This window comes from Musca domestica, unplaced genomic scaffold (genome assembly GCF_030504385.1).
Source record: "Musca domestica strain aabys unplaced genomic scaffold, Musca_domestica.polishedcontigs.V.1.1 2, whole genome shotgun sequence".
NCBI lineage: Eukaryota > Metazoa > Arthropoda > Insecta > Diptera > Muscidae > Musca > Musca domestica.
In genome coordinates, this window is record NW_026712249.1 from 12,746,787 (window position 1) to 12,773,794 (window position 27,008).

At 35.0% G+C, this 27,008-nt stretch overlaps 1 long non-coding RNA gene across 3 annotated transcripts in view; it reads right to left on the reverse strand.

Moving 5' to 3' along the window:
- Positions 1–15,812, reverse strand: part of LOC131802189 (uncharacterized) — a 335,178-nt gene extending 319,366 nt beyond the window's left edge. For 2 of the 3 annotated variants that reach the window (XR_009342079.1, XR_009342077.1), the window contains exon 1: positions 14,412–14,725. This is a non-coding gene — a long non-coding RNA (uncharacterized LOC131802189). Of the gene's footprint in view, positions 1–14,411; positions 14,726–15,517 lie in introns of those variants that run through there. The other variant, XR_009342078.1, reaches the window with a different exon arrangement.
- Positions 15,813–27,008: the final 11,196 nt, after the last annotated feature.

Below are 27,008 nucleotides of genomic sequence, written 5' to 3' on the forward strand. Positions count from 1 at the left end.
CTATTTTATTTCGTTCGAAAGCTAGAGTCATTTCCACAGACGGACGGACATAGTTAAATCGCTAAAATTAGCAAATAACGTTATATAGGGCCTATATATAATAGAGGAAAATTTAGCAGGGAGAGATTCTGTCAGTTCTTAAACCAAAATATCGTATTTCTCACGATTGGGTTTAAAATTGTAATTTTGTGACTATACCTGGAGCAAGATTATATCTACTCAGAACTCGAAATGTGAAGTAGCACATGATTTCGTTTAAAATTGTGGTCAAAATATTAAAATTAATAAAAATCAGGCAATATGGGGGCCATACAGAAACGTGGATCGATATGTCCCAATTTTAATATCAACCATGCTAGGGATAATATAAATTCTTCCCTGAATTAATCTCAGCTTTTGAGGATCTCACACTATGCGTTAGCCACTCGTTTTACTAAATTATACAAAAATAACAGATGGGAGTAATATCATAATTGAACACCTTAGCCCATTTTATTAAGCAATTTTTTCTGAAATATTTCAAAATTATAGACTACAAGATCTCAAAAAATCCAAAATTGACCGGATCCGGCCAATACAAAAATACAGAGAATACAAAATTCCGATCTACAGCATATTAATTTAAAAATTGGAGTAGAACCTTCCCTCCTGTTTGAGAATCAAAATGACGTATCACTTTAAATGTTTGTCATGTTCGAAAAGATGAACTTATTAGTGAACTTATATTTTAGCCAAAAATTCGATATTTGATATGACATTCATCGAGGCACTCTTGTGTGTCCGTTCCCATTCCAAAAGCGAAAACAATTCTTCGTTCGTCTAAATTCGTAATAATTCACATAGTTAGAAGAAAATTACACATAATTTTACATGAACCACAACACAAAACTAGTAACGACAGTTCGTTAAAAATTATTTTTTTACAAAAAAATTTAATTATTTTAAGGAAAATGAAGAGCCAAATATCAATTGAACTTTTTATAAATCACCAAAACTATATCATATCTCCACACATTTGACACTAATGCATTAATGTGACACTCTAAGTATTGGAGCTGTTGGACACATAGATACATTTGTTTTATCATTACACACGATATCTCAAAGCTGGGGATACAGCGGATCCTTACATATGTGTGAAACGGCCACCGCACAAAAGTCCCTTTTAGTCAAACCCCAATATGTCATCATCACACAAAGGCAAGCAAATAGTTGACGCTACCGGTTGAACAGAATGTAATTGTACTAGGATGTGAATGAATGTTCTCACACACATACATGAGTGTTCGCATGTGTATGTGTGCATCAAATAGAAATGCATTTAATTAATGAAAATTTACATTTTACATTACAACAAAAAAGAGAAAGAAAGAAAGCTCTCTGCGAAAAATATAAACCTCTGAAAATCTATGGACTCTGGTGATGAGCTATGTGATAGCAAATCGAGATTTTGTTGTCGTTGTTGTTGTGTGTGCTTTTGTGTCCGGCACACTTTTTTCGTTTTTAAATTCCTGACACAAAAACATTTTCGGCTAAAAGAAAGAATTGCCAAAAAATTTATATATTCAATGAATACTTTAATGGAAAATCAAGCCGAATACAAATTCACACTCTTTCCATGTTTTCGGTTGGTTGACCGGCCGTGTCAATCAAAAGCTAAGCATGATGGTAACCCAAGATCAACATGTGGATGTTGTTCTATACTTTTCCGAAACAGTAAGGAATAACACAATAATATGAATGAGGCTTAGGCAAGGGGTTTAAGTTAAAATATAAATACTGAACTGACTTTGAGTTAGTAGAAATAATTGAATGTGTGAAATATGAAGAAAACCGGATGCTTATATCGGATTTTATGATCATTTTGGTTATTTAAAACTTTGGCTCTTTGTGGGGGAGGTAGCAGAAGGAATGGTCCGATCTCTACAATCTTTATAACAGATCTTGAGTTGACGGAAGTATCGAGATGTGCCAAGTCTGAATGGATTCGGATGTTAATTTCGTATTTTATGAGTTTCATGAATATTCAAAATGTTGACCCTTTGTGGGGGAGATACCAGAAGGGGTGGACCGATATATTCCATATTCACACATGATTATGTGTTAACAAAAATATTGGGATGTATGAAATTTGAAGAAAATGGCATGCTTATTTCGCAAATTACAAGAAAAATATTTATTCAAAATTTTGACTCTTTATGGGGGAGCTTCCAGTAACGGTGAACCGATATATTCCATCTTCACACCAGACCTTGGGTTAATACAAATATTTTGATGCGTGTAATTTGAAGACAATCAGACACTTACATCACATTTTATAAGAGTTATAATTATTAAAAATGTTGACCCTTTGTGGGGGAGGCACTTGATGGAGTGAACCGATATTGTCCATTTTCGCACCTGACCTAGCTCTGATGTAGATATTAGGATTCGCATAGTTGGAGCAAAATCGGATTATCCTTTCTCTTTCTGTGCAGTAAATTATTTTCTTTGCAAATTTTGACATTTTGTGTGGGAGGTACCAGAAGGAGTGGACCCATCTCCGAACTAGATCTAAGTTTGACAATAATATTACGATTTACCAGGTTTGGAGCAAATCAGAGGGTTGGACCGATATCTATCATCTTCAGGCAGATATTTTGTTAATAAAAACATTGGAAAGCGTAAAAATTGAAGTCTGAATAGAATAGTATGTTAATTTCGTGTTTTTTGTGAGTTTCATGAATGTTCGAAATTTAGACCCTTTGCGGGGGAGGTACCAGAGGGAGTGAACCGATATATTCCATCTTCACACATGATTATGTGTTGACAAAAATATTGTCATTTATAAAATTTGAAGAGAATCTGATGCTTATTTCGCAAATTAAAAGAGAAAGGATTATTCAAATTTTTGACCCTCCGAAGGGGAGGTACCAGAGGGAGTAAACCGATATATCCCACCTTCATATCAGGACTTCCATTGTTGGAAATATTTAGAGGCATGCAATTTAAAGAGAATCGGATGCTTATTTCGTATTTAATTAGAGTTATAATTATACAAAATTTTGATCCTTTTTGGAGGAGGTACATGATAGTCGATATTGTGCATTTTCGCACCTTATATAGCACTGCCATAAATATTGGGATTTGCAAAATTTCAAAACATTTAGATGATCGGTTCCTGTTGTGTACGAAAAATTGTTTTCCATGAAAATGTTGTTCTTTTGTGGGGAGGTACCAGAAGTGCCGGGACCTATATAGCCCATCTTTAAACTCGACCTAAGCTTGACAATAATGTTACGATGTACCAAGCTTAAATCAAATCTAATGCTCTCTTGGAGAATTACCGCTCCCAGACAGACGGACGGACACCCTTACATTGTCTCTAAATGTCCTGAAACTTAAACAAAAGGGACCTACCGTTATTTCGATGAGGCAGGTTTTGGCCGTATCAAATGATATACAGGGTGAGATAAAAAACTGCAACAAAGTCAAACGCCATAATTTTTGCATTTTTTTTTTAAATTCTATCGAATGGAAGCAAAAAATATCGGAAATCGCATCAAATTTTAGAATAATTTTAGATTTGTTCGAATTGGTCACCTTTGGCACGAATTATGGCCTTCGAACAGCCAATGAAACCGTCACACGCTGCCCGAATGTTGCTCCGAGGTATTTTGGCATATTCCCGGCGAAGGTATTTTGTATTTTTTAGTGCCAACCTTGCTTTCCAAAATACTCCAGACACAATAGTCCAACGGATTGGTATCCGGAAATTTTGGTAGCCATTGAGTGCTGGAAATGAAATGAACCTCATTTTGTAACCATTCTTGGGTGGCGCGAATAATTTTTAGAATTATTTTAGATTTGTTCGAATTGGTCACTTTTGGCACGAATCATGGCCTTCAAACGTCCAATGAAACCGTCACACGCTGCCGGAATGTTGCTCTGCGGTATTTTGACCCCGGAGATTTTGGTGGCCATTGTGCGCTGGAAATGAAGCGAGGAATCTCATTTTGTAACCATTCTTGGGTGGAGCGTGCTGTTGGGATGTCCAAGGTCTGCGGCCAAAATGTTTGCGTGCTCAAGGCTTTAATACGCCCTCCATAATATTTTCGCGATAATATTCGGCATTTATTCTTATGCCACCGTCGATTAATAAGAGCGAAGAGCGACCATCAACTGTTATGGCGGCCCACATCATGACCATGCCCGGTGCTTGAGTTCTGTTGGCCAACCGAAGGTGCACATTTTCAGCTGACCTCTTTGTCAAGTTTTCTCATCGGAGAAAACCAAATTCGGCAGTTCATCACCTTCGGCCAAGCGAAGCAGCTCTTTAGAGTCTATTTTCTTTCTGTTGCGGTGTAAGTTCTTTAAATTTTTGAAATTTCAATGGCTTTATCCCAAGCTTATTTTTCAATATTTGCCGAATGGAATATTGCGATATGTTCAGCACACGAGCCATTTTTCGGCCACTGCCACGCGTATTTCGATCAATTCGCTTCTTTACTTTTCGAAACATTTCTGCTGATGTTGCTGTTTTCTTTCGTCCACTTCCTTGACGTCGGGCTACGCTAGTAGTATCACGGTAATGAGCGATGGTACAAGACACAAAAGATTTATTCACATTTAAATGCTGGAGTCCTCTAATGATATCCACTTGTGGCTTTCAGCCAAATATAAAGAAATCACACTATTACGCTTGAATTCCATCACCAATAACTTTTCTTCTGCAAAAATCTCATCAAAATGCTTTTGTACGCTTGTAAACAATATAATGAGCTGTCACTGGAATAATTTTAACAGCTGTTGGAAGAGTGGCTTAGAAATTATACCTGTCTGAAGTTGGTTGCAGTTTTTTCATCTCATCCTATATATAAGGGAGCTATAGCTTTATCTGAACCGATTTTCGCCAATTTTGACGTACTTATTTCTAGGCTCAATGTAGTCGTACTTGGCATCCTATTTGGACTAATATTACACATTTGGCGAACAATAAAAAGCAAAGCGGAAGAGGATACATATGGGGGCTATAATTAAATTTTGACCGATTTTCACCGATTTCAATAGGGTACGTTCTTGGGCAAACGAATGATTTGTGCAAAATTTCGAGCGTTCGGGCAATAAATGTGACAAAAATACAAGGACAGACGGACGGGCGGACATTTAAAAATCGATTCTATGCAGACCATCAAAAAGAACTATGGGTCAATCTTGCTTCTTTCTCTGTGTTACGCATAAAGGTACAAAGACATAGTACCCTGAAGACAGTGTGGTGAAGGGTATAAATAGCCCTCCATCCTATGATGGATGGAATGTATTTTGCCGTCAAAACTCCGATTTTTATTTCTATCTGTTGTTTATGCAAAAGTCTGCAGTTAGACATTGTAAACCACTAAATTCACAAAATATGTGCATTCTTCTTACTTCTTGGTATTTCCTCTCCCAAATTCGTTGGTCTTCTGAAGGACCTACCCAAACACCTTGCAAAATACCTGGAGGTAGAATAACAGCTTCAAATAAAATATCGGTATCCTCCATTTGGTTATCCTTCCCCGCACTCCCCGTTCTTTTTATCCTCATTGGGGCCATTCACATTTAAATTTTTTTGTTTGTGTTCCTCCTCTGTGTTTGGCTGACGAATGAATAGTAAGTGGAGTGCTTCAATTACTTTTATTTTGAAATTTGTGCGTTTTCTGTGGTGTCGCTATGCGCTTTGGTTTATTTTGTGTTTGCCAGCAGCCATCAGCCAATGCCGCTGTCACAGGACATGGCCTGGCCTGGCGTTATCTGTTGTTGGTATTAGTGTTGCTGTTGTTGTTCTTGCCATGTATTTCCATCATTTAATTGCGAAAATGCATCACACGATGGCGGCTGGCATTGCATTGGCGTGCAGTGCATTTGGCATGGAATGAAGGCCTTGCCGTGAAAGGGATTCATGCCTGGGTTTTGTGTGAATGGATGGATGTCGTTGTGCCTCTCTCCTCCGCCCCATTGCTCCTCTCCCCTGGCCCTTTGTGTGAATACAATCAACATTCAAAATCGATTTTATTTGGCAGCAAGTAAAACAATGTTTGTAGTTGTTGTTGTTGTATGATGATGGTTCGCGTTTTCGCGAAATGTTGTTGTGTGCCATTGTTTTTGTTGTTGCTGCTGCTAGTGGTGGTGGTGGTAGTGGGCATTGTTGTTTTGGTAACCAAATACAAGCCGAAAATTTGCGCCTCCATTTTTTCGTTTGTCTTTGTATTGATTTTGGGTAGGATGGGTAGGGACATGGAGGTGCTTTAAAATGCATTTCAATGCACCCCGCAGCAAGGCACTCAGATATACTTTCACTCCATTTTGCAATCATTGTATTTGTTTGCAATTCTCCAGCAGCACCCAATCCCTTTGTATATTTTTGTTTTGTGAACTCCATCAGCAGCACCGATACGATCAGTTTCAGAATTCCGATTTTCCCCCGTACTCCCCCCACCCCTCGCTGAGAGGCACAACCAAGCTAACACCCTTGCCCAATTTTCCTTTCCGTTGTGGTGCTTTTTTGTGAACATTTTGGCGTTTCCATGGAACACGCGTTGCATTGCGTTCATTGTGGTCGCGGTTTTGTAACATGCGCTGCTTTTGGCTTTAGTGAACCAGTCAGTCAGCCAGCCAGCTATCCAGAGAGCGTTTCGACTACCATGCAATTGTTCGTCGACAGGCATGTTTTGCTTGTTTTCTGTAAAACTTTCTTTCACTTTGTGTACCATCGATACAACAGATACCTTTGTAGAGCTGTTGGAGCTGTTGTGCAATACCCACTCAATTCAGAATGGTAAATTTACACTAAAAATTTTTATTTCGGATTTGTTGTTTATTATACATGCGCGAGCCCAAATCTTTCAGAATGAAATAGTTACATCATTTCATAGAATTTTGGCAGGTGTATTACAGAGGAATATATTGAGGGGTTATTTTAAAGCTTCTGACTCGATTCTACTAAATAGTATAATGGAGAAATCATTATTTTAAACAATAACACTGTGCGACAAAACGTAATTTGTATACCCTCAGCCATATGGCTAGAGAGGATATATGTCATTTGATACGACCAAAATCTGGCTCAACGAAATAACTGTTTTTGACAGTATGTCTTTATGGGCCAAACCCTTTTCAGGACATCTGGAGTCGATCTATAGGTATCCGTCTGTCTTTCTGGCCGCCAACACGTACTTCATTGAAATAAAGATTTTAGATCCTAAATCTCTTTGGACCAGATCCGTTTAAGGACATTTGGAGTAAAACTAGGAATGTCCGTCCGTCCGTCTGTCTGTCTGGCTGGTGTGCTCGATAACTCTCGAAGGAAGTATCCGAGTTGATCCAAACTTGGTGCATCATAATATTATTATCAAACTTAATTCGAATTCTTAGATGGGCAATATCGGTCCACTCCTTCTGGTACCTGCCCCACAAAAGGTCGAAATTTTCAAAGTAAATAATTGACCTCACAGATAAACAAGTTAAAAAGTATCAGACGGTGTGCCGACAGATATATACGCTCAACCAATGCTCCATTATTTAAATATATCTTGCCTTCTGTTATGATTATTTAAATAGTTGAGCCTCTATGGAGTAGGTTCCGAAGGAATGAACCAATATTGTCCATTTCATATCGGACCTAAATAAATATGATATACATTTTGCTACGTGCCAGGTTTGCACTATATCGACAACTGTCTTCATTAAATATGAGACATGTGGTAATTTTTAGAAAATGTTAAAATGTGCGTTAGGTAACAGATATAGTCGACCGAAGTATTCCATTTTCATACTTCATCTAACACAGATAAAAATATTGGTTTGGGCAAAATGACAAGAAAACCGAACATTTATATCCAATTTTATGTGAAATTATTAATTCCATATTTCAGGTTTCTGGTTAATACAAATATTTAGATATAACAGGTTCTAAAGAATCGCTGTCGTGTTTCGCAAATTATGACAGATAAATGTATTGAAAATTGTGAACCTTTGTGGGCGAGGTACTCAAAGGAGTTCGCAGATATATATCATCTTCACAACAGATTTTATATTGGCAAAAATGTTTGTGTGTGTGAAATTTGGAGCGTTTTGTTTTTCAAAATCTTGAACCCCATATCGGGGTAGACCGATATATCCCATGTTCATAGCAGATCTTGTGTTAGTAGAAATAGTGGGATGTGTGAAATATGAAATTCGGAAATTATAATCGTTTTGGTTATTCAGAACATTGATCCTTTGTGGGAGAGGTACAAGAAGAAATGTTCGGATCTCTACCATATTTATAACAGATTTTTTGTTGATAGAAACGTTGAGATATGCCAAGTCTGAATGGCATCAGTTGTTAATTTCGCGTTTTATGAGTTTCATGGATATTCAAAATTTGGACCGTTTGTGGGAGAAATGCCAGAAGAAATGTAACCCATCCAATGTAACCCATATTCGTAGCGGATCGTGTGTTAGTAGAAATGATGGGATGTGTGAAATATGAAGAGACCAGATGCTTATTTCGGACTTTATAATCGTTTTGTTTATTTAAAGCTTTGACCCTTTGTGGGGGAAGTACCAAAAGAAAAGTTCGGATCTCTACAATATTTATAACAGATTTTGTGTTGATAGAAATATTGACATGTACCAAGTTTGAATGGAATCGGATCTTAATTTCGCGTTTTATGAGCTTCGTGGATATTCAAAAATTTGACCATTCGTGGAGGAGATACTTGATGGATATTGACCATTTTCGCACCTGACCTAGCACTGATGAAAATATTAAAATTTACAAGGTTGGAGTAAAATCGGATTATTCTTTCTCTTTCTGTGCAGTAAAATATTTTTTTTTTTTTTTTGAAAATTCCGACCTTTTGTGGAGGAGGTGCCAGAAGGAGAGGACCGATATTACCCATCTCCGACCCGATCTAGGTTTGATAATAATATTACGATGTACCAAGTTTGAACAAAATCCGATAGTCCCTTCGAGTCGATAGTCCTATCGTGCGCACCAGTCTGCAAGCCAGACGTACGGACGGACGGACATCGTTAGATCGACTTCAAGTATTCTCAGATTTGATCCAAAGAGACCTACATTCAAAAACCGTTATTTTGATGGGACACGTTTTGGCCGTATCAAATGATATATACTCTCTCTATGCATATGGCTGGGGTATAAAGAAGAAGCTAGTAGTAGTATTAAAATACTTAATATTTTATATATGGGGGATTAGGAGGACGTGGACCCGCATAGACAATTGTCCGTCTTATTACGAACGGCAAATACGAAATTTGAAACAATTCCGGTAAAAACTGTCACTAAAATCATAATTATACCGAATATCGGGACCATTATATGGGGGCTATACGAAGGCGTTGTCCTACATAGACAATTTTCCGTCATAGGTTGCAGTGCCCATTAGGAGCTTGAAATACAAAATGTGAAGCAGTTGCGCTGAATAATTTCGCCAGTATCATCAAAATACCGAGTATTGGGTGGTATCGTTATGTGGGTGCTAAGGTGATAATGTAGGTCCACATAGAAAAATTTCCGTCATAGGTTGTAGTATCCATTAGGAATTTCTAATATGAAATTTGAAACAATTCCAGTTTATAATGTCTCTTATACCATACAAATGTCGAATAATGGGAGGAACTTTTACATGGGTACCATACGAAAACATGGACCTACAGGACGCATTTACGAACTTAACCTAACCAACTACCAAAATGTTAGCCTTCTATCTATATTCGTTCGATAGATAGCGTGATTGCAAGAGGCCGACGGACAGACAGACGGACATCGAATAATCGACTTAGAATTTTTCACTGATACAGAATATATTTAATTTGTTGGGTCAAAACGGATCAAGATATGTATAGGGAGCTATGTTCAAATCTGTACCGATATCGATCCATATGTCAGAGGTATTTCTGAGCTGTAAGTGATATTTAGTACCAAAATTAAACACAGAATCGGATGAAACGTATATATGGAAGCTATAGCTGTATCTGAATCGATTTTCTCTAAATCCACTTCATTTGGACGAACATTACATATATTGCGCAAAATTAACTTGAGATCGGACTAAAATATATATGAGAGCTATAGCTAAATCTGAATCAATATTCCCAAAATTGCCAGACCTACTTCTGGACTGAATCTGGCCTTGTGTGCTAAAATATATTTGATTCGGACTGATATTACGGATTTGGTGTACAATGTTTATGTAATCGGACATCGGATATATGGGAGCTATATCCAAATCTTATCCGATTCTCACCAATTTCAATAGGATTCGTCCTTGGGAAAAACATAGGATTTGTGAAAAATTGCATCTGAATTGGACAATTAATACGTAATATCTGTACATTGTTAATTAATAATTTTAATTAAAATTTTAATAATTAATACCTGTACATTGTTTACAAAAATACATGGACAGACTGGCAGACAGAAGGATGAACATGAATAAACCCAACATACCAAATTGACTTGAGAATAATATTTTAATAAGCTTACAAACATAAGCCTTAAGCTTAAGAAAATCTTGAGAATGTATTGAGAAATGCTTGTTTAACAATTATAGAATAATCGAAACGGAACCCTTATTCATAAGCTTATTCTTGTAATTGCAGAATAAGCTTACGAAAGTATTATTATATCAAGCTTATTTTTTCAATGTTATAAAATAGTTATTTTTTCATTTTTTTTAATTATTTTACACATTTCATTCATTGACTCTCACTGCCTCCTTTTGCCTTGGTACCTAGATGCTTTCTTTCCCATTATTTGAGCTTCTGCATCTCCTCCACTAATTCTTCACTTCTCTTGAATTCTTGCAACTTTTTTGACGTCTCTATTCTGAAATGAGATTGAAATAATATATACTACAGATTCCCAGAATTATTATTCATCATTACCTTAGAGTTTCGTCCGGAAATGGTCCTAAATTACAAAATTTTGTGCAAAAAAGTGTTTCCCTTGCATTGTTGAAAAATTCTTATGATAAACTATTTTCATAATATTATTCTCAAGCTGTATTGTATTTTTGGTAAGTTGGGAATCGACTTAGAATGTGATTGTATGAAGATCATAAAAATAAACTATGGGTCTATCTCATTTCCAACTGCCTGTTACAAATAAATGCATAAAGACATAATACCCTGTTCCACATTGAACAAAAATAACTACTTATTTTGGGGGATATTACCTTGCAAAATTAAAATAAACAATGGACCAGAAATGGATTAAGGAAGCCATATTTTGATAATGGGAATTTTTGTTGGGCTGTATTTCAAATTTTTTATAATATTATTGTGTTCCGATACCCCGCCTGATAGTATTGGATCCAACCGAGACCCACACCCAACTGATACTCTCTTGGTTCAATTTTAGTTTCTAAATCCTAAATCTCTCCAAACTAAAATCATAACATCGAACTTTAGTATCCCCTTTTTTTCACAATCCCATGATTAACATAATTCCCTTACACTTGTTATCCTTCAAATTAATTTGCAAACACATACACACACAAACATGCACTACATACGTTTATGATAACATTGTTAATACCAAAATTCCTGGTAAAGCTTTCCATGGTGCAGATGATACACCCTGTCAGTTTTTTTTGGCCAATTCGTTAAAGCCATTGAGTCAATGTTTGTAGTGCCAATTAGCAATTAACATGAACTAACTAACTAACTAACTAGAGTTAAGGACAATAACAAAAACAACGGCAACGACAAGAATCAAAATAACATCTGAACTACAAGTTTACTATAACTGCTCCGATGGTTCGAATGCTAGTTGAGGAGATGCGACAATGACTAGTTAACTGAGTAAAGGAATGACTGACTTCCAGAAGTCATCATCAATTTTTGGCATCAACAGAGCATTGTCATCATCGTCGTCATCATCAGCATTGGAAACATTTGTCAACCCCGCCCCACCACATAAGGGTAAACACAAGAATTTTTTGTGTTAACAAAAATAGTTGTAGTTAATAAAGAACCAGAGGAGACATCCTAGAGTTGTGGAGGTTCATAAACTAGATATCCTTTGCAGAAAGCATCATTGAAGAACCATTCCAATAATCGCAATGGCAAAACTTTTCACTCAAGATGACAAATTCCAACATGGATGTAATGAAGAGATTTTGGGAAGAATAGTCACAGATTTTGGCAAGGACTCTCATATCGTTTAGTTATTAAAGCATGATACCATTTGATTCAATCAGAATGTATCCGTGTTAGAATACCGTCCGAAAAAAGGCAAAGGTGCAATAGATTTCCAATCAATATGATTGGTGAAGTTTTAGATGTGTGGAGTAACATCATCTCTAGGCTCTCCCCCCAATCATGCAGTTCGTGGAACACTGTTAATCCTGGGTATTTTTTTTTTAATTGATGTCAACATGACACTATTAATCTGTTGGATTTTCGTTTGGCTTTTCAATTCGTTTAAATGAAAATGCTCATATACACGGACGACCTTTGAAAATGCGAGAAACTGGAAACAAATGTTCAAGAATCAATCTATATTTGTGTGATTCATTTGCAAAATTAACTGAACTCGACAAATCATATTGACGTTCAAACAAAAGGCTGATGGATTCAGTTGACAAATGAAATATTTGTACAGAATATTTGAATTCTGTTGAAGTTTAATGCACAAAGGGACATTATTACAAGCCTCTGATAGTTAACTGAGATTTATATATAGAAGAAACAAGTAAAAAACAGCTTTTAATATCCTCCACCATTTGGAAGAAATTTGAAAATTTTTCAGAAAAACTACAACAGCCGCTTAAATGAGATCCGTTATATTAGATCTATACGAAGACGAGAATCTACATAGATAATTTTCTGTCATAAGTTTTAGTACCCATTTGGAACTTCAAATGCGAAATTTGAAACAATTCCGTTGACTAATGTCCCTAAAATTATTAAAAAACTGAATATCAAGAGGTACCGTTATATGCGGGTTATGCGAGGACTTGCATCTGTTTATGTAATTTTTGTAGCACCAATTAATATCTTCAAATACTAACATTTGAAAAAATCCTGTGAATAATGTCCCCAATATCATCAAAATACGGAATAAAGGGAGGTAACGCTATGTGTGGACTATACGAAGACTTGAACCTGAATAGACAATTTTCTGTCATACGTTGTACAGGGTGTGATAAAAAAAGTTGCAACAAAGTCAAACGCCATAGTTTTTAAACTTTTTTTTAAATTTTATCGAATGAAAACAAAAAATGTCGGAAATAGCATCAATTTTTACCAAATTCGACAGTTCACCACTTTCAGCCAAGCGAAGCAACTCTTTAGCTCTTTTAAGTCTATTTTCTTTCTTTTGCACTTTTGGAATTCGAATTGCTTTACCCCGAGCTCATTTTTCAATATTTGCGAATGAAATATTGCGATATTTTAAGCTCACGAGCCATTTTTAAGTCACTGCGACGCGGGCTTCGATCAAGTCGTTTCTTTACTTTTCGAACCATTTCTGCTGATGTTGCTGTTTTCTTCCGCCCACTTCCTTGACGTCGGGCTACGCTACCAGTATCACGGTAACGAGCGATGGTGGGAGACACAAAAGATTTATTCAAATTTAAATGTTGGAGTGCTCTAACGATAGCCACTTGTGGTTTTCCAGCGAAATATAAAGAAATTGCACTATCACGCTTAAATTCCATTACGAATAACTTTTTTCTGGAAAATTCTCACCAAAATGTTTTTGTACGCTTGTAAACTATATAATGAGCTGTCACTGGAATAATTTTAACAGCTATCGGACGAGTTGCTTAGATATGACAACAGTCTGAAGTTGGTTGCAGTTTTTTCATCTCACCCTGTAATCGTTGCCAGTATTATTGCCGAAGACATTATGTGTGTAGGTAGACATATCAACAACATCAACTTTCGGTTCAAGAATTATGAATTGTTCAAAACCGTATCCATAGAATTCTTAGCTTCTTATTGCACATGTAAAAACCAAACCATTTTCATAGATCTTCCTGCACAAAAATTGGGCTTGGTACTTACTACTGGGCAAACATTTGTGTCTTTAATCAAATTTTTGAAAGATCTCTCAAATATTTTGTTCTCAATCTCAACATTAATCAAAAATCAAAGATCTATAAGAATATTATTAAAATTATCTAACAAAAATCTAATATTATTATAAATTTTTGAAAATATGTAACTTGTCATGTTAACATTTTAAAGACATGCCAATCTCCATGAACGATTTGTTTCGATATGCTCTTTCCTTTCAATTCTACAAAATATCGATGTACCTATACAAAGATGTACCCCTCCCACTACAATTGTAACAATTTAAAATACTCATTCACAAGCTAAGCCCCTTCATTAAAAAAATGAAAAACCCACTTCATTAATAAATGTATTCTTTTACATACCTTTTCAATTTCACAATCCGAGAGCGAGAGAGATCAAGAGACCAAAATATAAACAGTGAGCACACAAAACATACGGAGTACGAACACCGACGTTGACAGAGAGAAACACGAAAACCCGACACGAAGGAGACAACAAATTAATTTCTTACAAGGAATACACATTTTCTAAGATTAAATTCACTATTTCAACAATAATAAATTTTTTAAAAGATTTTTCGCAATAAATTTTATAACACTGACTCGAATTTATCTTAAATAAATACTTTAATTTAACGAAAACACCGAACGCGTCACGGCAATCACATTTTGCAAACGGCTGCAACGAAAGTTCAAAATAAACTGAAGAAAAGCAAAAAACAATGATGTCAACTTACTTTGATTTAAGAATTAGGAACAAAAATAGAACAGGGCGGAAGTTTCTACCCTACGACATTTTTGCGTTTAGTTTATTACAAGATATTTGTTCATTAATAGAGAGGTATAAATAATATATTTTAGTTGATAATATAATAATCACAAGGTAAAATAACAACAAATTGAATTAAATAAGATCCACACAGAAAATGGTATGCATTAAAAGAAACATAAGGGAGATCAAAACATATGATATGTTTTGACAGCGACAGAATTTCTCTAAATGTTCAATTGTTTAAATTTTTGTGAATCTAAAAAGTTTAGGGAATTGGCATAAACTTGATGAAAAGGCAATGTTGCTCTTAACATTGAAAAATGCCTGCATAGAATTCAATGCCAACTCGACTGATAATGCGGTATGAGACTCTTCTACCAGGGTTATAGCGGAACAAGTAGCGAGCGATGATGTCGATTCTCATGATTGTCCTAGGTTTACCAATGTTATTTTGAAGAAAAATTCAATGTTTCGTAAATCTAAAGAAATATAGCCCTATGAAAATTATCCTGCACAAATGTTACATGCCAATCTCCATGAACGATTTTCGTTTGCTCTTTCATTTCAATTCTTAAATAATATCGTATGTATTAGACAAAGACGCACCCTCCCTCTTCGATTGTAACAATTTAAAATATGCATTCATAAGCTAAGCCCAATGACCCGCTCCATATAAAAAATGCATTCTTTTACATACCTTTTCAATTTCACAATCCGAGAGCGAGAGAGATCAAAAGCCCAAAATATAAACAGAGAGCAAAAAACACACGGAGTACGAACGACGACATTGGCAGAAAGAAACACGAAAACCCAACACGAAGGAGACAACAAATTAATTTCTAACAAGGAATACACATTTTCTAACATCAAATTCACTATTTCAACAATAATATTATTTTTAAAAGATATTTCGCAGTTAAATTTATAACACTGACACGAATTTATGTTAAATAAATACTTAAATTTCACGAAAACACCGAACGCGTCACGGCAATCACATTTTGCAAACGGCTGCAACAAAAGTTCAAAATAAACTGAAGAATAGGAGAAAACAATGTTGTCAACTTACTTTGATTTAAACATTTGTAAACAAAATACGTAGAATAGGGATAGCTATTATTAGGCAGGTATAACTGAATATATAAATTATACTATAAATCATAAATTTTAGGTCATAGTATAATAATTACAAGGTAAAACAAGCAAAACTACAACAAATTAAACTACATAGAAAATTGTCCAAATTGAAAACATGAAGAGGGAGATATGAGGGACAAAAGTTTGGGTTAGTAATATTTCCCTTAATATTCAATTTCTTACATTTAATGTATATCTTGAAACGTTTTTCACAAAAACTAGTTAAAAAGGCAATGCTTCTAAAAAAATCTCAGCAAAAATTATAGTCCATTTTTATAAAAACTTCAAAAACTAATTTAGATATATCAGCTTTACCTAAAATTCGACATACTCAGTCGTCATTTTTCAAAACACAAGTAAAACACATGTTTTTATATGAAATTACCCAAATACGTCGTATATATGAAACTTCAAAGTTCAACAATTTTAAGATAGACATTGGACAATACATTTATTTGTGTGTTGAAAATATATAGAAATAATACCAAAAAAATAAATTTTTGTAATTGAAATATATTATAATAATTGAGACAATTTTGAAATTTGTATACCTTATTAGGTGTAGATAATCATATCGAAAGCATATAGATACCCTGATTTTCCAATTCCAATAGGGCAATAGGGCAATCCCTTTTCGAAGTACCCAACCTTGTAATTTTTCAAATAAAACCCCAGAATATAGAGTTATAATATGTTCTAAAATCTTCACAGTATCTTCCATATGGAACAAAAATAATTTTTTTTTTGAAAAATAAAACAAGTAAAAAAGTTGTAGATTCGATAGGGCCGAACCTTGAATACCCTTAACCATTTTGAACCAATTTGGCAATTTTCAAAAAAAAAAAAAAATAAATAAATAAATAAAATCCATTAAAACTTCTGTTAAAATCTTAAAATTACCGAATGTTGTGCTTACATTAGGGTCTATTCGATGAGGAATTTTTGTCATAAGCCATTACAAAATTCAAATACGAAACTTAAAAATATCGGTAAATAATGTAGCTAAAATCGTCAAAATACCGAATAGGTACCTCCTAGACCAGCACAGGCAATTTTCTGTCTTAATCTATCGGGAATCTATGAAGACGTGTACCTGCACAGACAATTTTATGTCATAGGCTGCAATATCCTTTACGAATATCAAATACCAAATTTGAAACAATTCCGGAAAAAATGTAGCTAAAATCCCGAATATCGGAAGGTGCCGTTAAATGGGGGCTGTACGAAGGCGTGGACCTTCACGGACAATTTCCTGTCATAGTCTGTAATATCCTTTACGAACTTTAAATACCACATTTTAAACATTTCCGGTGAATAATTTCACTTAAGTCACCAAAATACCGAAAATAGGGAGGTGTCATTATATGGGGGCTATACTAAAACGTGCACCTACCTGCAGCCCGTTTTCATTACCTGCAGTCCAGCAGACATAATATTTATTTTTATCAACTTACTTATTTTCGTCGGAAGCTAGAACGTACGGACATCGCTAAATCGACATAGAATTTTATGCTGATCCAGAATATATATACATTGTGGGTCTAAAATATATTTTTCGAGGTGTTACTGTGGTGGAGGTTATGAAAAGGGTTTATAATCTATTGTGTACACACAATGCATAGACGTAGGGATAGAAACTTTAAAAATACCGAAAATTAGGGAGTACCCTTATTAGGCGGATAAACCTAAAGGTTGTCCGACAAAATAGGAATGGAATTATTCGATTATTTTCCACAATATAATAAACAATAATTGTAAGATTTATTTCTCATTAAGTTTAAAATATGAATTTTTGGTACAAGAGAATTTGAAATATTTTTAACCATGGTACATTAAAAAGGTAAGGTAGAGCTAACAGCTGATTACAATTTTTTTTCTAAATGTGCCCGACTTCTGCCAATTTTGGTTATGTAATATTGTTTTGAAACTAAAAACAAAATATTTTCATAATCAATTATAAGAAGGAACTTAAATTGCTGTACCCCGCCTTAACTCGTCTAGTCCCGAACATGCTATTTATCGAAGTCATACTGTACTTCATTCGCATGAAGTTTTTAATATAAAAATGAAAGTTGACAACATTATTTTCTCATTTTCTTCAGTTTATTTTGAACTTTCATTGCAACAGTTTGCAAAATCAGTTGCTCGCGTCGCGTTCGGTATTTTCGGTTATTTTTAAGTAATTATTGCATGTGAATTCGAGTCAGTGTGATTAATTGAAGTGCTAAATATCTTTTGAAAGTGTTATCAGTGTTGAAATTGTGAATTTAATGCTTAATAATGTGAACTGCTTGTAAAAAAATGCACTTGCGGTCTCCTTCATGCCGGTGTTATGTTTTTCTCTCTGTCAACGTCGACGTTCGTTCTCGGTGTGTTTTGTGCTCTCCAAGGTAGATCTAACAGGTAACCGCATCGGCGAATTGCTACAACAAAGCAACTTTTGTGGTCCCCTCAAATGTCAAAATTGACATCTAAGGCGAAAAACATAGATTCGCCATGACATTTAAAGGTTGCGGCAAATTTGTTTCAACCAATCAGAAACGAGGTGTTTGTTTACATTTTATTTTGTGTGCCTCTCGTCGTAAACGAACTTCGCAATAAAAGTTTTTATTGTAAAACAAATAAGAGTAAAATAAGTATTAATTGTAGTATTGCGATATTTTTTAAACCAAGAAACTTTTAAGACTATATTTTACTGGTTTAAACCGAAAGTTTTCCGGAACTGCAAATGACAAGAGTGGAATTCTTGCACTACTTCCCGTGATGTGCTTTGGGAATCTTAGATGTTGAGGCTAACTTAATTCTTAAAGCTGCACTCCATTCTATACTCCTTCCTTCATTTTCTTTTAATTATTTTTACTGGTTTCACTCTTAACTTGCTCTTATATTATTTGAAATATTACAAAAATATTTTTAGGGAAGACAACATAAACAAATTTGTTGTTGCATTCATTTAGGGCGAATTCTTCATTACAACAATTTGTTTTGACATTTAATGGTGCCGTCAGCTGGGCTGATGCGATTACCTAGTACATCTACCTTGTGTACTAGGTAATCGCATCAGCCCAGCTGACGGCACCATTAAATGTCAAAACAAATTGTTGTAATGAAGAATTCGCCCTAAATGAATGCAACAACAAATTTGTTTATGTTGTCTTCCCTAAAAATATTTTTGTAATATTTCAAATAATATAAGAGCAAGTTAAGAGTGAAACCAGTAAAAATAATTAAAAGAAAATGAAGGAAGGAGTATAGAATGGAGTGCAGCTTTAAGAATTAAGTTAGCCTCAACATCTAAGATTCCCAAAGCACATCACGGGAAGTAGTGCAAGAATTCCACTCTTGTCATTTGCAGTTCCGGAAAACTTTCGGTTTAAACCAGTAAAATATAGTCTTAAAAGTTTCTTGGTTTAAAAAATATCGCAATACTACAATTAATACTTATTTTACTCTTATTTGTTTTACAATAAAAACTTTTATTGCGAAGTTCGTTTACGACGAGAGGCACACAAAATAAAATGTAAACAAACACCTCGTTTCTGATTGGTTGAAACAAATTTGCCGCAACCTTTAAATGTCATGGCGAATCTATGTTTTTCGCCTTAGATGTCAATTTTGACATTTGAGGGGACCACAAAAGTTGCTTTGTTGTAGCAATTCGCCGATGCGGTTACCTGTTAGATCTACCTTGCTAGTACATCTACCTTGGTGCTCTCTCTCTGTTTACATATTGTTGGAGTTGCAATTTCTCTCATTCTCACGATATTTTTGGAGCATTTTCTTTCAAAGTAATAAATGTATTAAACTTTAATATTTAATAATTAAAGATATTCATCGATTTTTACGAAAACTAAAAAAAGAAAGGTAAGATTTAAATATAGTTTTTACATATTGACATATGTTATTGATATAATTTGATGTATAATACATAATGCCAGCAATTTGATTGTTTCGGTCCATATTACGTCTCTACTAGGGAATTCAATAGTGTAAATCTTTCAAGGAGCAATTCAATTCTCTTCAGAGGATCCATGTGTTGTAAACTTCCAACAAATATTCACTTTTCCTTGTTCACAGCCTCTTCTACGGGGTATAAAATTTCGGCAAAAATAATTCCTTAGGCTTCTCTCAGGCAAGTTGGTTGTTTAAAGTTGGAAGGGTTATATTTTGAAAATTACTATACATGTTGAATGTTTAGATTAGTCTATACTCAAAAAGATCTACGATTTTATAAATAAAGACCTTGTAGAAATGTTCTTCAAAAAGTCTAGATTTTTGTTCGGGACCATTTTTAAAAATCCTTCAAAAAATACAAGATTTATTCGGAATGGCCTGTAAAATACTTTAAAATAAATTCCAAGATTTGTGTACGGGTATATCTCGAAAGTAGTATATAAAATAATCCACATTTTCCATTGGAGAATATATCTTCAAACATTCGAGATTTTCGTGTTTGTTTTCTCTTTCGAGACGAGCTTAATGATCTGAAATTTGCAGTAAAAAGATTTTCGTCGAGGAAGAAAAAAATCACAGTATTTTCCCTGTATGGCCTTGTATAAATAAATATTCCTATTCGGAAAAATCTTGAACACAAAATTAAAAAAACCGACAATATTTGTCCGGGAAGAGCTTGCAAGAATATTCTTTAAAAAATCGTACATCATTTTTATGACTTTTCAAAATTTTGACCAATTGTGTGATGGAGGTACCAAAAGTGTAGACTAATACATTTTTATTACCAGTAAGTACCCGTTACTTCGTCAGCGAAAAATTTACTTTACCATTTAAGATTCGTTCAAATTGGCCCAAAATAAACAATTTGTTAGGTTTTCAATCAAAAGTACAAAAACATACATCGCACCAAATTTTCAGACTTTCTAAGTTTTATATACTCGTATTACTCAATTTTTCTTTTTCGGAAAGAATAATGGGAAAGTGTTTATCTTATACTTCAAAAAGTTTTCAAAACCTTTCAGTTTGAAGTTTTATTAATAAAGCCATTGCACAATGGACCAACATCCAATATTTCTGTCTAAAACTATTTCATAGTCTTCATATGTAAACCCTAGATACTAGAATAGTGACCTAGAATTTCGAGCAATTACTGTACGAATTTGCAAAACCACCACCAGATACCTAAACAGACCTCAATAACAATTTTCGTTATTCCATCTGTATAAATTCACTCAATACCAAATTTAGTAACATTTTGCTGGACAACGAATGTTTTCTCCTCGGTGAAAACCAAATTCGGCAGTTCGCCACTTTCGGTCAAGTGAAGCAACTCTTAAGCTCTTTGGAGTCAATTTTATTTCTGTTGCGGTGTAAGTTCTTGCACTTTTTAGAATTCCAATGGCTTTACCCTGAGCTCATTTTTCAATATTTGCGAATGGAATATTGCGCTATGTTCAGTTCACGAGCCATTTTTCGGCCACTGCGACGAGGGTTTCGATCAAGTCACTACTTTACTTTTCGAACCATTTCTGCTGATCTTGTTGTTTTCTTCCTGCGTCCACTTCCTTGACGGCAGGCTTCGCTACCTGTATCACGGTAACGAACGATGGTATGAGACACAAAAGATTTATTCACATTTAAATTCTGGAGTGCTCTAGCGATAGCCACTTGTGGTTTTCCAACCAAATATAAAGAATATATATCACGCTTGAATTCCACCACGAATAATTTTTTTTCTGGAAAATTCTAATTGTAATATTTCCAAAATAATCCCAAAGTTCACCTTAACCCCTTCCCTTGCCCAAAAATAGCTTTTTAATTACATATTGACATCTGACATTGAACATTTAAAGTTTGTTTTGTTCAACCGTCCATTGTAGTAGTGACAGTTAATCGCTGGCCTTGTCAGATGATTCGATTAATGAATTTCTATTCATTATGGCCGATATTAATTAATTTAATTCGTCGAACATAAATCCCCTCTTTGAATGGCTTTTTTGCAATATGTCACCTCATCAAGTGATGTGTTCGTTGGTTCGTCCATTTGTCTGTCACTCTGACAGTTATTGAATTCATGCGATTTCTGTTATTTCCGGTGCGTTGTTTGTACGCGCTTTAGCTCTGGCATACTTTTTGCCTTTGGCTTTCTCCAATAAATATTTGTTTGGTTGGCTGTTTGTAGTTGTTGCTGCTGCTGTTGCTGTCATTGCCGCCTGCCGCTGCGGTATATGAATGGGTTTTTATAAATCCTTTTGACCGCATTCAATTTGATTATATTGATTAAGTGATTAAAAAGTTGTCAATGCAAAAACCTTTTAATTCGTATTATTGTTGCTGCCGCTTGTTTGATCCGTTTGCCGCAGAACTTTTGCCGGTATTGCCGGCATTGTAGCTGCCACCACCCACCCGACACGTTGTCCATTGTGGCGGCGTCGGCGGCCGTTGTTGTTGTTGCTGTTTTTGTAGTTGTTCATATTGTCATTTTTAATCCTTTTTGTTAACCACAATAACCGCACTCAGTGCGGTTTTACTCTTTATTTTAAGTTAATTTTTTAACAGAATCGTCCAATGGCAGGCAATGCCATGCTACGCCATGACCGGAATCATCGTCATCAGCATCATCATCGTCATTATAATTATTATTATTATTTGTTGCCTTTCCATAAATTGACAACAATTATTGGATTTAATTCTTTTGAGATGAAGTGAATTTAACAAAATGTGTGTTTCAAGAAGTTTTTCACATTGTCCATAACTCGTTTGTTATTATATTGAAGGGAAAGAATGATTAAGGATAATTAAGCTTGCTAGAATCTTAATCCTTAAATCAACATAGATTAGGATACCTCAATAAAATAATGATACCTCGTTAAAGACCTAGACAAACTTGACTGTATGACACAAAAAAAAAAACGAAAATCAGCAAACTGGTCGAAATAAGGTTGAAGGGACATTTGTCCTGCAACCAAAACATAAATTGTTTTTTTTTTGGGTAAAAATGATAGAAGCTTGCACCTTCAAACTAAGTCTTCCAATTTCAAATTGATGGATGTACCATTTATGGCATGAACTCGGAAAAAAACAAAAACAAAATTTTTAAAAATAACTCTGTTTGTAACACAAGTGGTTAATATTGACCTAGTCCAATTCTGGTCTGACTGACGAATGTTCTTATACCCTCCACAATACATAGTATGGAGGGTATATTAAGTTCTTCATTCCGTTTGTAACTCTCCAAAATAATAATTTTAGATCCAAGAAAATATATATATTCTTGATCAGCGTAAAATTCTAAGACGATTTAGCCCTGTCCATCCGTCCGTCTGTTGTAATCACGCTAGAGCCAAAACGAACTAAGTTATGAAGCTAAAATTTTACACAGATCTGTCTTTTCTCTGCAGCCAGGTCAAGTTCGAAGATGGGCTATATCGGTCCACGACATCGTATAGCCCCCGGTATTCGGTATTTTGATGATTTTAACGACATTTTTCAGTGGAATTGTCTGAAATTGTACACAAGGAGTTCTTTATGAGTACTTTACACCCTGAAAGAGAATTGCCTATACAGGATTACGATATCGTATTGCCCCCATATAACGGTACTACCAAATATTCGGTATTTCGATGAGTTTCATATTTTTTGACGGGATTTTTTTTTGAAAATTTTCAAGTTTCTTCCAAATAGTGGAAGTATCAAATCCGTTGGACTATACCAAAGTGTCGATCACCTCAAGCATGCGTTTCGCCGCGAATGGGCCAAAATACCGCAGATCTACATTCGGGCAGCGTGTGACGGTTCCATTATCCGTTTGAAGTACTTCCTCCATAAAGGGTCAACATTTTGAATAATTATACCTCTTATAAAATGTGATGTAAGAGTCCGTTTTTCTGCAAAGGTTTAAAATTTGAATAACCAAAACGATCATAATATCCGAAATAAGCATCCGGATCTCTTCAAATTACACACATCACAATATTTTTATTAGCCCAATGTCTGGTGTGAAGATGGGATATATCCGTCAACTCCTTCGGTTAACTTTCCTTACAAAGGGTCAAAATTTTGAATATTCATGAAGCCCATAAAACGCGAAACTAACATCCGATTCCATTAAGACTTGACATATTTCAATATTTTTATCAACACTAGATCTGATATAAAGATGGTAGAGATCGGAACATTCCTTCTGGTATATCCCCTGCAAAAGGTTAAAATTTAAATTTTAAAAAAGCCTTAGATGGTAGATATGGCTCCACTCCTTCTGATACCTCCCCTGCATAAGATCCAACATTCTGAATATCCAGGAAGCTCATAAAACGCGAAATTAACACCCAATTCCATTCAGACATGGCACATGTCAATATTTTTATCAGACGGCAATCTGTTATAGATAAAGTAGAGCTCGGATCATTCCTTCTGGTACCTCCCCCACAAAGTGTGAAAGTATTGAATTACCAAAACGATTATAAAATTCGAAATATGCATCTTGTTTTCCTAATATTTCACACATACCATTATTTCTACTAACATAAGATCTGCTGTGATGGGATGGGATGTATTGGTTCACCCCTTCTGGTACCTTCCCTACAAAGGGTCAAAATTTTGATTATTTGATATATCAGACTTGATATATCTCAACATTTTCATCAACATAAGATCTGTTATAAAGATGATAGAGATCGCATAATTTTTTTCTGGTACCTCCCCCACATGAGCTTTATGATTTTGAATATCATAATCCTCAAATTTCACACATATAAAAATTTTTCCTTACACAAGACCGGTTGTAAAGATGATATATATCTGAGAAGGTATTTGGTACCTCACCCACAAAGGGTCACAATTCTCAATACTTTTATTTGTCATTTACGAATTCTTTAGCGATTCAGCGATTCTTTACAACTTGCTATATCTAAATACATCCCTCAACCAGAAAAAATATATGAATTGGTATTAATGTTCAAATTTTTGGTAATTTTGCCAATATCAGGTTGAACTTCGCACGTCTCAATATCTTTATCATAATTGGCACTATTGACCCTTTCCTTCGGAACTTACTCCATAGAGGATCGACAATTTGAATAAACATAACAGAAGTCAAAATATATTTAAATAATCGAATGTTGACTGAGGGTATACATCTGTGGGCAAAACCGATTGATACTTTTTATTTTGTTAACTTTACACATTCCAATATTTTTACCCTAGTCAGATAGAGTGCCATACTGGAATATTCAGTGTTAATACTTCAAGTACCTCACATACACACGGGTAATATTTTTAAGGATTATAAGAATTAATTTAATTCAAGAAGGATTTTTTTCATTTACCTCGAATTTGAAGGAAATTTAAATGTTTGTCCATTGTTTGCAACCTGTTCTACTAATTCTATCTTTCCGATTAGGTCCAATTTTTGCAAACCTCAGTATATTTTTAGAAATTCTAATGAAGGAAGAAATTGAAGTGTTTAGGCATTTCTGGTGAGTTATTTGGTATCTATAATTTTTTAAAATTATGAATCATGAATTTTGTTGAAAAGTTTTCAAGGGGCTCTCGGCATGAATTTCCTAAAATCCCTTTTATTTCTTTAAAGCAACAGTGATCCATTTGTATATTTCTAAGAGTAAGTATTTTTAAATTTTTTCTTTAAAATTCCAAATATCAACTAAATTATGAATTATATTGACCGCTGTAAAAGCCTACAGTAAATTGTCCAACCCAAACTGCCATGCATTTATTGCGTTTTAATGCAACGAACGAACGAAAAAAATAAAGGATGGAGTATCAATGGATCCATGCAAATGCTTGTTCTCTGTTTGTACAATGTCTCGTGGTTTTTGGTGAGTTTTCTTTCTTTGTTTTTCATTATTTTTGTCCTTTGTCAATTGCAATGGTGGGTCGGTCGTCCACCATTCATCCAGGCATACGCGTCTCACACACCAACAGTGGGGATTTTTCTTTCCGTTTCGGGGTTTTCATTTGTTTTGTTTTTATTCTCATTTTTATTTGCGAAATCTTTGCGTTGTGCGTATGTATTGCGGTCGCCATATTGCATTCCATTTTTTGGCGAATATTGTCGTTTTTTCTTTTTTTTTTGGGTTTTGCCACAACAAAAAATCAGCGAATACAAGTGGAGAGCGAGCGAGCAACATCAGCTCATGGTGGAGGAGCTATGAAGCTTCAAACCATTATTGTTGTTGGTCATCATTGGGTATCAGGCTATGGTACCAAAAAAGAAACCATTATGACGACATTGCATTGTTCCATGGCTTTCATGGAAGTGGAATCATACGAATCGTCATCATCAGCTGCATCAGCAGCAACAAACAACAACTACAGCCTCAGTAGTGTGTGGTTGTGTTGTTAAGGCATTTTGTCATGCCAAGTTGAGAATTCGGGTTTTGTTCTTTCTGCTGAGAGCCAGTTGTCCGTCAGGTTATTGCCTTATAGTGTGTGGTTATTTTTATTCGGGTAGACAAGGAAGGCAGGTCAGGCGGTACTGGCCATAGCTATTTCAGCCATAAGTTGTTTTTTTCATTTTGGGACAAATGATATTGTAGTTCTCACTGCTGTTGTTGTTGTTGTTGTTGTTGTTGCTGCTGTCCAAGCATTTATTGATAATAATCACTGTGATAAAGCGCCCGGATTTTTATTTGGCAATGTCTTTCATTTTGACTGCTGCAATGCAATGCGCCGCCATTCCGACTTGTGTGTTGTGTTCGGTTGGCGGCTTTTGTTGGTTCGGTTGCTGGCTCGCTTGTGTCTTTGTCATAAAACGTTCTTCAATGGTTGTCCAGATTTTTGTCTCCTTTGTTGTGTGCTTTTGCTTTTCGTTTTTTTTTGTGTTTTTCTCCATGACAACTGCATTTTATTTGGTCACAAATGATGCGGCATTCGGTTGGTTTGTATATCTTGCTTTTCTTTAGGATATAGTGGGTATGCTAAATCTGATCTTTTATATGCAACTACATGGAATAAAGAATTTTTTATGGATTGACGTGAAGCTCAGTATCCTCTTTATACTCTCAGCCATATGGCTATGCGTGCCTCATCGAAATTACGTTTTTAGAGCCTAGGTATCTTTGGACAAAATCCGTTTC